This window comes from Temnothorax curvispinosus, unplaced genomic scaffold, assembly GCF_003070985.1.
Source record: "Temnothorax curvispinosus isolate PA1 unplaced genomic scaffold, ASM307098v1 QBEX01008837.1, whole genome shotgun sequence".
Lineage (NCBI taxonomy): Eukaryota > Metazoa > Arthropoda > Insecta > Hymenoptera > Formicidae > Temnothorax > Temnothorax curvispinosus.
In genome coordinates this window covers 297,982-317,313 of record NW_020218617.1, presented here as the reverse complement: position 1 = coordinate 317,313, position 19,332 = coordinate 297,982, and positions in this window count along the sequence as shown.

The window sequence follows — 19,332 nt, the reverse complement described above, 5'->3', positions numbered from 1 at the left end:
AGCGGGCAGCATATGCTTTGTGGCGATTTCTCCTGCTGCTGTGTACAAAACGAAACTGTCCCCACACGTAGAATATTCCGAGCGCGAGCGCGGGCGGCGGTGTGCGCGAAATGTCGGCGGTGCGCCGAACCGGAAGCGGGAGATAACATTCAACCCGCTACCGAGCCCGAGTCCATGATTTATATGACCAGCCGTAATCTATAGATTTGGACATAGTCCACCGACTTTTACTCCACGTACCTACCGCGGTCGACAAGGAGCATGTTTTACTGCATACCGTTAGCGCGCTTAGTGCACGAAATCGAGATTTGACCTGACAATCGTTTAGTCGAACCCTATCTTAAAAAGTATTTTTTTATTTATTCCACAATTTTTCTATTATATTTTTAGCATTTTTTACAGTTCGACGAGGATTGTTGTAGGAATAACAGCATGCAAGTGATGGTTGTTTTCGATTAACGCACAGCACAAAACGGTTCGTTTAAATTGTCGAATACCAAACGGCATCGCGAAGCGCGAACATCGTGAAGATACATACGAGAAGATAAAAATTTGGCACTGTATCGCGCCGGGGCAATCCCAATCAATAGCCGAAAATAAATTGATAGTTTGTCGAGCGACGGGACGTCCCCTAATATTTCCGAATGTAATCGAGGGGGTGTGCGCGCTCTTCGAGAACCCAGGGAAAAAAAAGGAAAAATACCGAATGACGAGGGAGGCGGAAGATGAGGAGGGGGTGGTGGTGGAGAGCGAATGAAGAAAGAGAACGAGGATGAACGTCGCCGAGAAGAAAAAAAACGGAAAAAAACTTCGACAATGCAGTTATGGGCGCACGAAGAGAGGGAGGACGAGTGGACGACGTGTTCCGGGGGTGTTTTATTGGCTGGTTTCCGTGGGGTGGAAATTTCGTATAATGTACGAGATGTTTGCGCGGACTCTTTTTTAACCCTCTACCCCCTCGCGCGACGACTATCGCAAAGCTCTTTTGCTCGGTCCATCGATACGTAAAACTACGACCGGTGAATTGCGTGCTCGAACGAGATGTCCGTAAAGTTCCGTCTATCTGGGCTCTATACATTTTCGCTTTAATCGATAATATTGCTGGTTAATTAATTGTTAGGCACTTGGGTCTTTTTACCTAAAAAAATACTATTACATTTAAATCTTTTTTGTTAAGAATAACAATATATATGTATTATTTTCTGCTCTATTGTGTATTTTAAGTTGCATGTTCAATGATATTCTACTTTGATATCTATCCCCGTTCACCTGTTCCCACGCTTCGCAAGTGAACGTCGATTGTTTCGATAGAATTGTAGCAAAAAATCCTAAGAAGGCAGCAGCATGATCTTCGATAACCCTTGAGATCATTAAACCAAGTTTCAGCGAATCGCTATTGTTCCGATACCGGAAGCGATGTTCCCTTTTTATCATTTTTTTTTAAAGTCCCACACTCTCGACACGTGCCGACATTATGCCGGGGTGCTAAGTCGCGTGACCGGAAGAAGCATCCTAATTGGTATCGATTCCGCGTCAACGTTGCTCTTTTCTGCCCCCCGTCGCGCCGTTCAGCAGCCTTCGTTTGCACTCTACTGCATTTTACGTCAACTTATCGTAACCATAGTTTACAGAAATATTGATACATACAATATTATCGTCGATTGTGCCATTTTAACCATAACATTATCTTAAGTTTCGAATTCACACATTATTGCAAATAATTATTATATGTAACCAATCACTATTTTATTATTATAATATATATTATCCAAATATTGCTATAAACTTGTGTTACATTTCTTCCAGTCGTATTATACGTCAGATACGTCTATAAACTCAAAAAGAAGATATCGTAAAACCTGTATTCCAAAATGCTGCAGAAAATAAGTCATCGACGTTAACTTATTTCGGGTTCGACGTGTTTTTGTTCAGAGCCGGGTGAAAGGCGCGTTTAGTACTCGTTCGATCGGTATTCTCTCGGTATGTCCGACGGAAATCTGAATGTCCGTCCGCGTCGAGGGGTGGCAGAAGTTTGGCCGAAACTTTTTCAATCCCGAAAACTTTCCGCCGCGGGCAGTTTATTGTGCTGTTAGGAGTTTCAAAGGAGTCGGACGGATGTCGAACGGTCGAATCGTCGACCGTCGTTGGCGTTGCTCGAGAGCGTTGTCGTGCAAACATTGTCGGGCGTGCCGTGGATGGATCTCGATCCGTCGCGTCCTGAAATTGTGTGTAAATTCCCCGGGATTACGAGACGAGGAAAATACGCACGGATCGTAGCGGTACGCGGACAGCGGCAATTTGGGACCAGTGATTTACAGGGACCGGCTTAAATCTCGAATGACGTTTGAGAAATACGAAGAACGATATCCAGCTACAATAATTGTGTAAGATAATTAAAACACAGAGTCGCATTCTGCGCTTTTTCAACGATCTACTCCGAGTTAAAGAAGATTCAACGTATGACGCGATAAAAGAAAGCGTTTCGCGAATACCATTTCTGATAAGTATCCGTTTTATTTCTCCTAAAACTGACAATATAGAACTACTTTCTCGCGAGATCTTTGATCTAAACATTTTCGAAAGATGTCCTAGAAAAACGTCGTCACAACATGTTTGGCTATTTTGCAGGGGACAAACAACACGAATTGCTTTCTTCGAGTTTCCTTTTGTCGCAATTTACCGAAACTCGATGCTTTCCTACGCAACTTGTATACTGCAATAACAGCGGTCTTTGCGGTTTTCTTGTCGCGTTTGGCAACGGCCGGGATTCATAAGGGCACGTCGACTTTTCCCGTAACCCGTAACCCGTAACCCGCGCGATATCTCGAGACGGCAGCAACCTGAGAGTGCAGAGTGTGCTCTGGAAGCTTGCCAGAGAGCGTGCATCGCCGGTCGAGATGATAAGTCTCTCTCGCGGGCAGAAAAAGCCCGGAGTAGATTAATCAAAGCAGAAATTCGGAGCGGCGAGAGCGACCACCGCCGACAAAGCATATTCCCTGCTAAGAATGGATCGTTTCCGGTTCCGCTCTCTTTATGGTACATTGCGGCCCAGCGATGTATTAAGATTACTTAATCAATAAAGCCCCGTATACGGAAAACTGATTTGTTTTTTCAGTCCCTCCCCCCTGACGAATCCTTTCCGTGCTGTCTCTTGTCTTCAATTGCAGTGTGCGCGTCAATCAATATTTAATAGTTTCTTTCGCTTCCCTTCATCTATAAAATCCTTTATCAATTTATGCTACATCAGTAGAGTCGTGATTTCCACTTATTTTGATTTTACAAAATGTCCTAATATTTTAATCTAAAAATATTTTATTTAATTTTTTAAGATTCAACATTAATTATTTTTTAAGTCTTAAAGAAGAATTTCTGTCAAATTCTAATATGTTTTTAGCGGTAATCAAATCTTTTAATTACTGATGAAAAAAAAACAGCAATTTCGTGTGAGTACACTGTTCTAGATCGCACTTTCATAAGACACAAACTTCGTAATAGGGTGTGCTATTTGCGCCCCGGGTAAATTCCGCTTTCCACGTCCTTTGGGAACGAAAAGTCGAGTCGCTTGTTTGGGAAGAGAAGCGTGCACGAAACGATTAAACGTAGATTGAACAAACAGAACCATGGTTAAACGACAGTTAGCGGGTCGTTAGTCATAGTTAAGTGACCAAACATTGACATTCGATATGCACGGTGGCGTTTCGATTAATATCAACCAGGGTGGAAGTGGTCCTACGTAATTATTGTTTTGTCGAAAAGAGAAATCTCTCTTGAAAAATCAATTTACTATATGCTTTAAAAATTATGTGATGATTCTTAATTTTAAATTATGTATATTGTTTTAAATACTGAGACATTGTATATTCCTTCGTTGCAACAATTATTTTTCTTCCGAATAAAAAATGTCCGAGTTAAATTTATTTTTATATTATTAAAATAACTTTTAATGCGTGATAAAGGCCTTAAAATTAATGTAAAAGAAAACCTATGAATTTCTTTGCATTAATTTCCAAACAAGAAATAAAATATACTGATGACTTAGCTGTATAAAGACCTATATGTGGCTGGTAGTTTCAAGAAAAACTATCGCGTGATTCGCAGCAGCGATCGATGAGAATCGTATACAAAGGGTATAATGCGTCATAGAAAAATATATCGATTCTCGCTGGAGTCTGTTTCGAGATACAACACGACGATACAATAGATCCTTTTGCTTGCAGGATTGAGAGGAAAAATTGGAATCGTGCCGAGGAGGATGAGAGTTTTTTCTGGCCCTTCTAATCCCGACTACTTTGCACCAGTCTCCTTACGAAGCCCTTCGCCCTCTTAAACGTTTCCCGGTTTCGCGGCTAAATCTGCTTAAACGAGCTGCCCGTTTCAGAATGGGACAACTTTTTCTTCCACTTCCACCAACGGTGACAGTCGTGATTTACTCGGCGTTGTATCTATCGCCCGAGGTGTTTCCGCCACGTGACTTTACAACTTGAAGATTTAATACAGGAAAGCGTTACAAGCTAGATGTAATAAATTAATTCCAAAAAACTATGAAAAATCTCATTAATTCTTAAGTATAAATTTTTTACTAAAAAATTTTTTACTAAAAAATTTATTAATGCAAAATATGTAGATATGATTAGGAATTAAATTTTCATATTTCACTGTAGCGTCAGGCTATAATCCAGTTGTTATACACGATAACAAGTTTTAAGTGTAATCTGTTATTCATAATGAATCTAAATGTCATGTCAAAAAATTGTATCAAATCTTTCTATTCTACTTATCGGGATTTATGAAAATTTGAAAAGCCCTAAAGGACGGCGAGGATGATCAAGAGCCCGTGCCGGGCAATACGCACCCGGTCGGAGAACCCTAATTCCACGAGGACGTGTCGGACGACCCTCCCACGCCCCATCGGGGTTATTTCGCCCGTGACAATGGGGTGCACACGCGCTTAAACCATTAACCGATGGTTACGCCGATATATGTACAAAATCGTTCAGGAATCACCGACAATGACGACGGTGACACGCTGTCACCATATTTCCCGCGATCCTATCGTCTCTCTTCCTGCGTCCTAACGTACCACGAAATGTGCGAAAGCATATACTTGAGATTATAATAAAACGTATATCGTGAATAGATAAGGCATCACGCGCTTTAACGCTCTTAGTATGTCTACTGTGAATACAAAAAGTTCTTGCTCATTTAGTTCCACGTAAAAAGAATAAGCTATGATCTTTTATAGACGGAATATTTCGATACACAGTGGAGAAGACAATGTAAAGATTTTATAAATTCAAAGTCAATCTTTAATTTATTAACCACTGTGCATTAATATCGAGTTATTAATTTTCATACAATCAGCAACAAATTTTGTGCAGATGCATGATGTTTTTTCTAGCCTTCTTTAATAAAGAAAAATAAGTATTGATCGTTTCTGAACATATATCGAACTATATCAATCGCTTGAACGTTTGCTTCATCGTGGACAATAACGCGTTTAGCGAACAGGATTTAAGAAACGACGCGTAGGAGACGCGAGCGATTATCCCGTAGGATTTTCGTCCGCTGAAAACTCCGTGAAAACACGACGCATTCACGATGGGCGTTAGCGCGTGCATTGATTTGCCGCTCAATTTCTCCCAAATATTTCTTCACGGAAATCCCACAGTGCACCGGCTGCAGCTTTCCTCCCCCCAGCTGATGGTAGTCGTAAGCCAGCATTTACTCGAATTGAGACACAATGCCGCGTTTACTATGCCGTGGATAAGCCTGTTAAACGCGGACACCCAGCGAATAAATGCCAGCATATTCATAGAAATCAAATCTGCTGCTATATTAGATCATATTTGCTCGCAATATATTTAAAATCTGTTTAAATGCGCATAAAACGGGAAAAAATTTGCATTATTGTTGCATTAATGTCTAATAACACATGTTAAAAATTTATTTTTTTTAACATGTAAAAAAGGTGTCAACTGCACGCGCCAGTTGAATGACAAAGCTATCCAAGTGATACGTTTATAATTTTCCTAAAAAAGGTTCCTTATAAAGTTGCACTAATATGAGTATAATAATATTTCTTTTTAAAAATTAAGGTAATTTTTTAGCTAACAGAATTTTATTGGATACACTGGAATTAACTAAATAATATTTTAAATTTAAATATTGGATATTTTAACAAATGAGAATAATGTTAAAATAATGTATAAAATAAAGCCTTATCCCTTGTTCCCATTTGAATCAAAACATCTGGTCTCTAAACAGCTCATAGCTCTATAAGATTACATATCGATGTTTCCGCTGAAAAGATCATAATTTATTTTTATTCAAACTTTCTCGAACGAAACACGAATTAAATTAATTTTCATATCGATATAAGCCAAGTTCCTATTAAAAGATTCATTTCTAGATAACGGGATAGCGGCATAGCACATCGAAAGGTTTCGTTCTTTCTCTCGAGTTGCATTAAAGTTAGTTATGATGTTCCAGAGTAAACGCGCGTATCATTTCACGTGCAGTGTGAGTGTAAGTATGTATATGTGTGTGCGCGTATATTGAGTACACCACCCTAGAGAGAAGGGTGGAAACTGCTCCCTGAATGCTCACCTGGGCAAAGGCGTGGCTTTCGCGACAGTGGTCGATAGCGCGGCTACTACCCCGGAAAGCACACCCCTATGCTCAGGGGTTAAAAGAGGCGAAAAAGAGAAAGAGTGAGGAGAGAGAAGAGAAGAGGAAAGAGGAGGGGAAAGAGTGAAGGAGAAACCGGAGGACTCTCAGTTATCGACACTCTCTGACGACGACATTATTGTCAGAACAACGTATATCTCGCCCGTTATATCAAGAATTATTTCCGGCGGCTTTTGCGCAAAATGAGAATAAACGCTGGTGAAATTTTCTAAACTGCAGACTGGGAGAGAGAGGAACTCTAGATCGTTGGAATGTTCTTCCATCTACTATCTACATCGTACGTAAAAATATCATATATTTTACTTGAGATACCTTCAGACCAATTATCGCTTTCAAGTTAACAATTTATATATTTTTTAAATCCTTATAACTTTCTTTAATAACTTTAATATTTTTATTTCATTTTCTAATTTTCTTGTGTAGTATGAGTGAAGAGATCAGAAAACAGCATGGTAAACGGTAAGAATATTTATTTTGAAGTTATAACACTCTGTGCATCATATCATATTAATATCAGATTAAATGGATATTTATGACTCGATTGCATCAATTTTCTTAATCTTCGATTAGTTCTCGTTAATTCTTAATAGATATTTTCCTTGGATATTCTTTCGTCATGAGTTAATTCATAAAAACGGCAAAAAAATAATGTTAAGAAATAAAAAAATAAAAGATATATATAATACAGGAAAATTAAATCTTATATAAAAAAAAATCAAAAACAGTTTTTTTAAGAATACATTAAATTAAATAATATTAAGAAAATTATTATATTATTTTCACGTGATATTACTAGTGCAAGCAAGATTTTCTAATGACGGTTAAATGCAGCACTCTATTGCAGCTAGATTGCAGCTAATTAGACTTAAAGAGGTGCTTTCATCAAGAATAAGGCCGTTTAAGAACTCCTCCAACAACAAATTATGAAAACTTCCGACAAATATGCAGTAGCATATTACCAGATTTCGAAAATATGAAGTGCAAACATAATTTTATTGTATAACTCTCTGTAGCGCTTTTGTAACTTTTATTCAATAACGTCACAAGAATTAAATTTAATAATAATCGCATATCACTTGAAAAAGTGCATAATTGTTTTTCAAATGTTTACTTCTATATTATTCAAATTAAAAATTTATATCTCTGCCATTATATTGACTTCTTTTAAAATAATCTCTACTAAGATAATAATTTCAAAAATAATCTCTTATCGTGGATTAAAACGCATCACTGATTTTTACTTGTGGAAGTCTGTGAACTTGCGCAACGTTTGATGTATTATTTCGGGTAAAGAAATCAACTAAACTGACACATTCGCGGCCGAATTGATGAAGATTGTAACAAATTGACTGGTGTGTCTAGATCCTGCGCGCGGCTTACAAGGGAGCGAGTAAGCCCCTTAATAGATCAAGATCCGACCTAAACATCGCCGTGTCAGCGTTATGCCAGCAAAGTGCTGGTTTGTGTTACCGGAAGTAACGTAATAGCCAATGTGGAAGCTCATCATATATCGGGCCATTGTCTCACGGGCCGCGTTTGCTCGCGCAAACGATCGCGGCCTTTTTTCGCACGCGTTCTAGTCGTTAAAAGATCGGGTGCCCATTATACGTGGAAAATTTGGTGAAATTGTAATTGCAGAAAGTCACTCTTAAATGCAACGATACGCGAAAGTATTCAATGTATTGCATTAAGAATAAAATTATGGATAGACTATCTAGCAAACAAAATTTCCGACAAATGCCATAATTTAAAGATCTCCAAAAACCTCTTTATAATAAAATAGTTGCATAATTGCATAATTCAATAGCATGCATATCGCAAAAAAGAATCCTAATTAAAGAAATATTGATTTGTTACACATCTAAAGTGTCATAGTTCTATCGCGTGTGTTATCTTAATTTTTCTTTATTTTAGCAAAAATTAAATTGACCACACTTGATGCCAATCAAACTTGGTTATTTCTCGACAAAATTTTTACAGTGACAAGCACGCGTGGTCATTTACTTCGCTCTCTCTATAATTCTCCCAATAGGGAGCATGAAAACTTAACCACCGCGTTTCCTATCGCTTTGACTTTTCCGCAGTAGCCAGGTAAAATTCGATGTCCTTTGACGAAGGGAGAAAGAGTGAGTATGACAGTAGCACGTAGCACGCCCAAATGGGGGACTAACATGACCACAATTATACGCGTAGGCCACGGTCCACGGTATATGGTGGGCGCGACAATTGGCCGGATGTTTCCATTGTTATGGTCGATGTGACCCGCGACATTGTTCACCAGTTTAGGGATGACTGAAAAGCGTCGATTTCGAAGGAAATGGCCTTTAAACGCAAAGAATTCCAGCATTGACGCGCGATCAATGACACAGTTATCGATGGGCAGGATATACATAATCGTCATTATCTTCATCTCTCGCGAAATAGCTTAAAATGGAATAACGATTGTTATAAGTCGGAAATGCAAAATTCATAATTCCGATGTAATTTCTATATATTAAACAAAAAATTTCCAAATTCAGTCGCTTTGTTAATTTATCAAAGAATTAGCCTTTTTTCGATCCATGTATGTAAAATTTTAAATTAAAATAAATTTTTTAATGTAAAATTTACAAATATTTAAGAGCTATGCGTACCTGGTAAAATAATACTAATCGGAAGATGATATTTGCCTCTTAAAAATACAGCATTCCCGGCATATAATTCAAATTGTAAAACTAATACTTCTCCAAATATTGGTAACGGAAGGGTGCTCCAACCCCAACGGCAGCCCTCGAATCATCGCTCCATTTTAAAGACATACTTTTAAAACGGAGTTCACTCGCGGCACGCCGCGACTTTCGCGTACGATGCGACTTTAATTTTTCCGCGACGCAAACCCGACGACGACGGCGAATCACCCGCTCGGCCGAGCGGCAAATCAGCAGCGGACGGCTTTACGTTTTCATTTGTAAAAGTGCACTCGTATCGGTCGAATCCCGGCCTCTCCTTCCCTGGCCCCGCGTGTTTCCGGTCGTATTGGCCCTTATTGGTATCAACCCCCCATGGATATTTTTTTCCTTTGCCAGAATAGACTCACATAAAATTAAATTCACAAAGCGCCACGAATTTCCGTGTTCCGTATGACCATGAGGGTCGACGCACCGTGGACCATCACGTCCGAGGATTGCTTATACCTCCCTCGAATTTTATTTTGTAAAAACATGACTTCGAAACATGACTTTACAACCGCGAGAGATAAATTCACGTAGCGAAATAGAAGAGCTTATATTTCCAGTCTATTAAATCTATATTTTACAAAACTGAAAATATCTATTATAAAGCTAATCTATTATAAAGCTTTCCAATAATTTTCTTTTCCTCGAAATAACACAAGATACTGTACTAAAGATTAGATTAATGCTAATAACTAATACTTATAGCCAAAAATATACTTTCTAACTTCTATCTCTTGAGATAAATACAAGTCTAAAAATCTTCAAACATCGAGCGATATAGATTTTTGCTGTATATTTCTCTACAAATCGACAGAAGCTTAACCATTCGACGCCTCGCTTTCTTTTCCGAAGCGACGAATTCACGAGACGGGGGGCGGATCGGTTATAAGTGCATTCTCAACGGGAGCAGAGGTGTGTACTTAGGATTCTTTTTCTCGCGTGTCTCGAACGAGAGTCGCAGCGATGATAAATCAAAATTTTTCGACCAGCTGGTGCGCATTGCCCGAATTCGGTTGCGTGTTACCGGCATTGTCGGCGAGGCGGTCGTTTAAATCCATTTAACGACGATGCACGGGGAATAGGCTGGGGGCATCAGAAAGGAGGGTCCTTGTCGGGGACCCCGTTTCCAGGCCCCGCGAGAGAAAGAGGCGATCCCCGTTCCGACGAGGCGTGTCCCGTGTTTCCGTCGCTTCTCCTGATCTCGTTTCGTCTCTCCTGCTTTCCCCCCTTTTTACTTTTCGAAAGAGAGATCGATGGCCGTCACCCATTCAGGAAATTTGTCTCTGGATGGTGTAATGGGCACAATGTGCCCATCGTCGAGGGGCGATCGATGATGTGTGTCGATCGACGATTCAGACCTCGAAATCTTACGAGATGCGTTTCGTTAAAATACGATAAAAATACTTAAACTATTGCAATTATTGCAGAAAAATAGCTTGAGATTAATATAATTACTTAGAAGAAGAAATAAATTTGCAGAGAACATAATTTGCAGAAGAGAAGTACCTGAACATATATCTCAATCTCTACGTCCTAAGATTAAACTCAACCTCTTGTTTCATGAATCGGCCGAAAGAATCGGCGATGCTCACAAATTCCCACCTCGATAATGGGGAAACGGGCATGCCCCAGGGGTGTGTTCGACGGAAAGCACCCCCTTTACCATCGCCCGGCACCCTTTTAGCATCGGCCTCACGAGCGAGCACACCCCCGAAACGTCAGAGGCTAATTGATATAAACGCACGACGTAATATACTTGTCATATAGGCGAAACCCGAGCTAAACCATCATCCGAGTGAACGAGAACGAACACTGGAGTGAGAGAGGAGGGAAGTATATACATATATACACGGGGGTTTGTAAGCCTTAAGCCCGGATTACGTTAGTCGATATTAGACTTGGCGGTCTGACGTCTGATCATTAACATATGAAAGGCTGATGGTCGACCGGTGGGTCGCCAGCAAAAGTAAACGCACTTAAAGCACGAGGATTGATTTCTCATTGGCTACTGAAGAAGGTTCATTGCGCGATGATATGTTACACGTACGTATCACATATATGCGGTAAAGAACCACGCTGCAGGCGTATAGAAGAAAAAGTAGAAGTTCTTTAAATTGATTTTTAAAGAAAGCTTTACTTGTCTGTTTTATAATAGCGGTATTTAAAGATTTGTGGAATAAATTAGCTTTATCATCATGTAGAAAATAATATCGTGAGAAAAAATTGAAAAACACATTTTTTTTAATTGCTTCTTTCCTTAAATCAATATAATTTGCTGAGATCTTATTAAGGATATAAATATTTCTTTGCCTATATTTAAATGAATCTTTCTTTTTGTTGACTGCTCTTTTTCAATTTCTCTTTCCACGTTTATTCTTGATTTAAAAAGATAAAATAATGTCTTTTTAAATCGTATAGATCAATTACACTTACGAAAAGGCAAAAGTTTAATACATACACAAATAATTTCACGGGATTATGTCAATTAAAAATAATGTAGTACTTATTACAGGCATAAATAGAAGAGCATTTTACGATTTCTGAGTCGTTACAAACGCCGCACAGTACATCGTTTTATACGCTTTTTATTTAGCTACGTTGCACGAAACTGTTTGAGATAATGTGGAAACACGAGAAAACAAAACGCAGCAAAAGTCATAGATGGAAGGTAAGAATGGGGGGCGCGCTGGCATTAAACCAGATATATCGCCAACACTTAGACCCTATTTACAAGAACATTCAATAAAGCGGGATAAGACATAAACGCGATACAAAGGATCATTACAGTCGCTATAACGAGGATCTTTATACGACTGCTTTACGTGTTAGTTTTAACGTAAAACTCATTATAAGCAACGTCTAACGCGTTTCGGTAGATAAAACATTAATAGTAACTATGTAATTATTAGCGATTTAATTCTTTACATTTATTTCAAGTTAATAATTTATAATTTATTAGAGTATCTGATCGGTGAACATTTCCTGCTGTAATTTTCAAATGGCGATCGACAACAATACAGAAAAATAAGATTCCTTTCATTTTTTAACTTTTACAATCTTAAAGATATTTCTTTAATTAGCCTTCGTAAATAAATATTTAATTTGCGTTTTACATTTGAAGAAGATAAAAAATCCTTGTTATACATAAAGTGATTTATCATACGTTGTTTTAATAATATTTAATTCTGCATCGGTGCGATAAATTCGACATTAAAATACCTATACATAAAATCGAATCATAAACGTGGTCCAAGTCAGCCATTAATTACACCGCGGCAAACCGAATAATATAGTCGTCAAATAATTGTGGACGGCGACGGTCGACAGGCTAATCCTCGGAAGACACGTACACCGTAGCGAGTGCTGGATAACGGGGGTGAGAGCGGATATTGTCTTAGCGAGTTTTCAAGCGTCGGCAGGGGGTTCCTCCCTCCGCCACCATAAACGTATTCATGGGCTCCGACGGGGATTTTTCATGGGGGTCCCGGTTAACGTCATCGTGAAATCACCGCTGTCGATATGAAGCCTCGTCGCCTAATAAAGATTGATGAGATTTAATCAAGCGCGTGATAAAAACGTCAGTGCCTGCCGTTTAAGGATACGATGTCAGCCTCCAAAGCAGCAGGAGAGGTTTAAAATCGACTGCCTGTCATCGCGCATATAAGCCTACTTTTTTTTCCTTTACCATTGTAATATATTCGTATTTTGAAAGTATTCATTCAATCTCTATTATATTATGTTTCTTTCGTATATTATTTCTCTCGCTGTAATAATATTCTAATGCGTCTGAATAAAAAGAATAAAATTGTCAGAAGTTCTCGTTAACCAAATAAGTTCATCATTCTTTTTCTGAGAAACATTTCTAAGAATAACTTTCTTTTTCTTAGAATAACATTGTCACGAACAGAAATATTAAAATTCTGAAAGATAATAAGTACGTCTTTTAGAGATATAGTTACTTCTGTATTAAGGATGTACGGTCTAGAAATATATGATAGAAAGGTGCGAGTGACTCGCATCCTTTTGTTATGCGGCATCTGCCCATTGACAATGGTAATGGGCGTGAAATTTCGAAAATCTTTGTCACTTCCGAAGTCACGATGGACTCTGTAAAGGGCAACGGCGGCAGGGAGCTGCTGACAAATTCTGTTTTATGGGTCCCGAAACCACACCAGGTGGCCCCGAAAATCGTGCGGAAGAACGGATGATCTGTACCATGCAGAATGAACTCGGTTAGCAACTTGTTAACGCTATATTAGTCTCCGCTTCGCGAAAGATGAATTGCGTAACAGCACTTTTGCAAACCTAGAATAAGAAAATAGCAGAAAATTGTGCTTTTTAATCTATAAAAAAAAATAAAGCACATTTTTCAATCAATCTTGAAGGATTTTAGTTTTCTTTCTCGCTTAACGTGTGATGCGAATATTTCACACTATTAGGTTTGTCTCAAAAGAAAACCGAATGTGAAAAGAGTTATTCGCGAGAGTCTCGTAATTTCGTTATAATATCAAATAATCCGTAAGAAAAGCAACGAATTCGAAGATATATGCTTTCTCAGCTGTCATTTACACGTATATTCGAGAGGAAGACGATAGACTGCGGGAAGATCCCTTCCATGCGCCTCTCGTCTAGCGGATGGCGCGCAAAGGGAGGCGTTGTCGCGTGAAATCACGTCTGTCGAAAATATTTGTATTTTCCGTTCATTGTATCGGCCCGCGGTGGTATTGTTGTTGGCCCATGTGGTCATGGGATAGCCGGCGGCGCGGCGTCACAGAATGGCCTGTGGCCACGTGAATGAATCTGACGGCTCAACGGTAGCCCACCCAAATCGCCTAAATATCTTTCAATGGACAATTCGATATATGCACTAGCGAATCTCATGCTGAGATGTATCAACGAAACTCGAGACGATAATTAATCACATACGATATGGTATTGAGTATATTATATAGATAATTTGTAACTGAAATGATAAAGTATGTGTTTTAAAATATCCAAAAGGTACCACTAAACAAGTCAATACGGTAAAAAAGTAGATTATTTTTTACAATGTAAATTAAAAATAGCATTTCCACTGAATAAATGTTTTTATACATTTTAATTCGGTAATACACGTTATTATAGCGGTTATTATAGCGAACCTTTCAGTAACCACCTTCCATTAAGCTTCATATTGGTGTCATAGCGATGATAAGAGCAAATCACGTGGAAGGGACAGGGCGTTCGTTTCTGAAGAAGGGCACGGAGACGCAGGACGAGAGGCGGGTTACTGCGCAAGAGAAATTCAGGACCGGTGGGCGCATGATCCTCCTGAGGCTCGTAAGGTGAGGAGAGCAGCTAATAAGGCGTATCAGTTACCAAGGAGACGAGGTCTCCTTAACGGCAAAGAAGAATGGCGGACGCGAGTGAGAAGAAGAGGCGGCCGAGAGAGCCCCCCGAGACTGGGAAACTCATAAGTTTCAATTTAGTCGGGGGATCAGCGTCCTCCGGACGGGCTTTACGGCTCGCGAAGACTGTACGCCTCATATTGATTTCCGCGCATTTCAACATCCAGCGTGACGTGCCATGTATCCGCGAGACCGAGAAACAAACACCGAGAATCCCCAATCTCTCGTCCAAGTCTTTTCTACTTTCTCGTCCCGTTCCCGATGGAAGTGCAACAACATTACATCAATTCCGTTCGCCTTACAATGTAATTGTTGTGTAAAATATACGAGAGACGTACAAATATCTGTGCGTCCATACCCATACTTTACCATCCTTTCAATACTGGTGATTTAAATTCGTAAAATATCGTCGATGCAAATGCGCAGCAATTTTCTGCTTACGTGGCGAATATTTTCGATGTAGTAGTAGTACAGATTTAAATTTAGGAACCGACGCGAATGAACGATGTTTGTTATATTACTGCGGGAATGATTCTGCGATTCAACGGAGTAGTGATTCGTCATAGTTATAATTTTAACTACGAGTCTCATTCATTGACTTTCGCACGCCGCTTGTAAAATCTGATTACAATATTCTATAATCTTTATAATTTCTACCAATAATGGTGTGTTTATGACAAAACATATACTATATGTATCTTTTTTTTAATATGCATATATATCCTTTATAGTAAAAGTTGTAAAAAGCATATTATAAAAATTGAAATCTTAATTAGTGACGATAAAGTTTTCAAAAGCGATGCAAGTTCCTAAATTGGTAATTACATAGAGAAACACTTCTTTAAGATCACCCTTTACAATGTTAGTGCTGCGAAAGGAGGTATCTAAATTTGAAGCGAGACTGAAACGAATAGCTAGGAATCAGGTCAAGCGGGATCGGTAAGTTGTAACCCTAACATGTGTCGATGTATTTACACGTGAAGAAGGGTCAGAATATTGAACGCGTCGATTAGCTAAATCTTTTCGTTTTCATTCATCAATTATATGGAGCATTAATCACGATGCCTTGATAGACACGATTAAAACAATTTATGAGTTCAATATTTTTACGAGTTTAATTTTTTACATAATGTTTCGAGATGTATTAATTCTCAATATAATATATTATACATAATTTATAATTAATATCAAAGAGTCAAGATAGAGTACGATACTATCATACTAAAATAAAAATTTAACAATTTAACAAAATCGAAATTCCGGAAGAATAATTAACTTCCATATACCTCGAGTTTTTCGACTTTCTTGTTTCCCAAGAAGTAGTAAGAGCCAAGTTCACCTCGGATTGCCTCTTAAATTATCATACAGCTGATTTTAAAGTCTCTCTTTTCTTTCTTCCGCTTCGATGAAATTTCCGGTAGTAGTCACGCGACAGAGATTAAATCTATTAAAATGGCAACAAAAAATCGAGAGTAAACGATCTCTCACCGAAATTTTACACGTTGGGTAATTGCTTGAGTACGACGAAACTACTAGACACATTTTTCAGCACATTCCTACGCAATGTTCGAGAAATTTAATTGTGCCAAACCGCATCGTCAAATCGTAGGAAAGTAAATGTAAGTAAAATTCTAAATTTAGCTTTCTCGACGAGGTAAGCTTACCGGAACTATACAGTTGTAGGATGCAGTAATGAAACTTTCAACCCGGCAATCGTCTAACATAATAAAAAAGATGTACATAAAACACAATTACTTATTATATTTGTCTCTTAAACAATATTTTAAATCAAGTTAAATAATACGTTTGTAATCAATATTTTCTAACTTGAACATTTCTGTTTGAAAGCAAAATGACTAATATAACTAATATAGAGACTAGAATTAAGAATTATATTTGACATTCAAAAACTAAATAATTAATAAAGTTAATTATTAACTTCTTATACGCTTGACTGTGGTATCTTAATGACTATTAATGAGATATTTTTGTGATGATTACATCTGTGCATCAATCAAATAGATTTTAACCTCCGGGTACATCGAAACGAGTCGGAGACGCATGGCATAGTCGGCACGTGTGTCACCGTAAGACCGCATCCTGGGTGCTGATCGGCTAGCGTCGTCGTCGCTTTGGCCGTGGCCGAATTGAAAATAAATACAGTCCTCGTCCGTCGTACTTGTGTATCGCTGGGCCGACCGTCCGGCATAAACGTGATAACGAAAATAGCGTTTAGCATTTAGCGCACCCGGTATATGTATGCTAGGAGACCGCGCGCGGATCTGCGAATGACCGAGGTAGTGCCAAAAACGAAAAGATCACCTTTCTTCCATCCTTGTTAGTACATTTGCGTTGCGCGAGCTTGTTAGACCTTTCGCGGACGCAATGCGTCGTAAGGAAGTCCAACCGCACTTCCGGAATGCCACGGTTACATAGTTGAAATCAGATCAACAATAGCGTATATAAATAAGCATGCACCGTCATGATATCCTATGATATTTTTACTATATTTATTAATGCGATATATAATTATATCTTTCTTTAATAAATCTATAAAAATGCAATGTACTTTTTTCAATTTTTGTAGCCCTGTACAGCTTAATCTTTCCAAATTATTATTACGAAATAAAGTAGCGTTAAACATTGTTATTCTCATTTCGCGCGCGCGCGATCACTGGTACTAACTATTATAATAATTTAAAAAAATTATACTATATATTATAAAGATATATGTTTCTATATGCACAAAAAAATTTACATGTTTGAATAGACCGACTTGACTTTGTGGCTTGACTTCCTCTCTTTCTCTCTCTCTCTCTCTGGCGACTTTTATAGACTTGTTCGCAAATTTTTGCACACATTTCTCTTGTATATTTTCTTTGAATGACGTAGGTTTTAAAGATCAGTTGACGTCACTGCCTCCGTTGCAAACACAGATATTTACGTCAAGTGGGAATCAATTACTCATTTTCTCAGAGCTGGACGGCCCGATAAATCCTCGCACTGACATAATCTTCGACAAACGCAGCTAATTTTGTTCACATCTATCTCAACCCTGATCTTTGTCTTTTGTTTAAGTAATTTTCTAATAAACTATTTTATAACTTAGGCCGGTTTTCATAGTCGGTTCTTATTTCAAGACTAATACGGCTCTGTGATTGGTTCATGACGTCTTAAGATTGTACTTAAGACGGTCTTATATAAATATAAGAACCGACTATAAATACCGGCCTTAAAATCTGATCACGCAATTTTTAAAATATACTTTTCTTAAAAATCGTCTTCAATATCTTCGCCCATTGACATCTGTCTATCATCTCGATAAACAAGATTTCTTAAATTTGTAGTAGTAACCGTCAAATTTATGGTTGCCACTATTATTCGTATATCCAAATATAAATTAATTTTTTAAATATTTTTTATAAGTTTTAAAACAATATCTATATGACGTAATATAAACACTACGCTATATTTCACGACAAGAATGCATTTGACAAAAGTGTCCTTCACTCAAGAATCCACGCATCACGCGTACTGGCAACGTCAATCTGGCTTAACATGTGTTTCATCACCCGCCTGCAGGTACATGATGTTTAGCGCTAATATCATCTGCTTATTGATGAATAAAAACGACTACATATGTTAACGTCTTTTTACACATATATTACACACGGGAATTAAAAGCAATATATTTCAATTAAATTCGTGGTATTCTTAATTAAATCACACGTGTGCTTCAAGGTTCAAGGGGAGCAAAAATATATCAAGGGCGCTCATTGACAGGGAAACGTGAACTACGTCGCGAGAACGGGATTGAGCAATCGAACGCCTTTTTTAGAATCGCATCAGCGCGTGGCTGAATCACGCGTGTATATTTAAAAAAACGACATATGACTGCATATATTTAGAATTAGCGTAAGTCGCGGGTGGTACAGCGCGAGTACGCTATGCCGCGCGCGATCATCATCGCCGCACTTTCGTAAATCGGCGGCACTGACTTTCACGATTCTGCTAACGAACGAGTATCGACACCTCGTTACAGCTGCGCCTCGCGGGAAAATATGGGCCGCTAATTTAAGGTGCATTAGAGGTTGATTTGCAGTCGCTGCGCCACTCCGGAAATTAGGCGACGCCCTGCTTTTGTATACTTCACGCATCGCATAAGTAGAGCACGTGCACGCGGTAACGACGCATCTGCATTACGGTGCTGCAGCTTCTCTCTCGCATTAGAATGAGTCATTGCTCAACGGAACAGAAATAATGCAAGCAGCGGTGATTTACGTTGCGGAGAAAACACGAACGGCTACCGAAGCTATACGAGTTGATCCAAATGAGTCAAAGAAGAGAAAATGTTCTACTGTCAATTACCGTCTATCGCAAAAAGCGATGATCGAATTCTAAATTCTAAAAATATTACTAGGAGTAAGTTTTAAAAATTGCTGTCGAGTAACTATCGTACAAAATTATAGAACATCGTATTAATGTACACACACATGTGTATTTCTTAGGAGGAAAGTATACCATTGATGGTGCTTCTATCATGT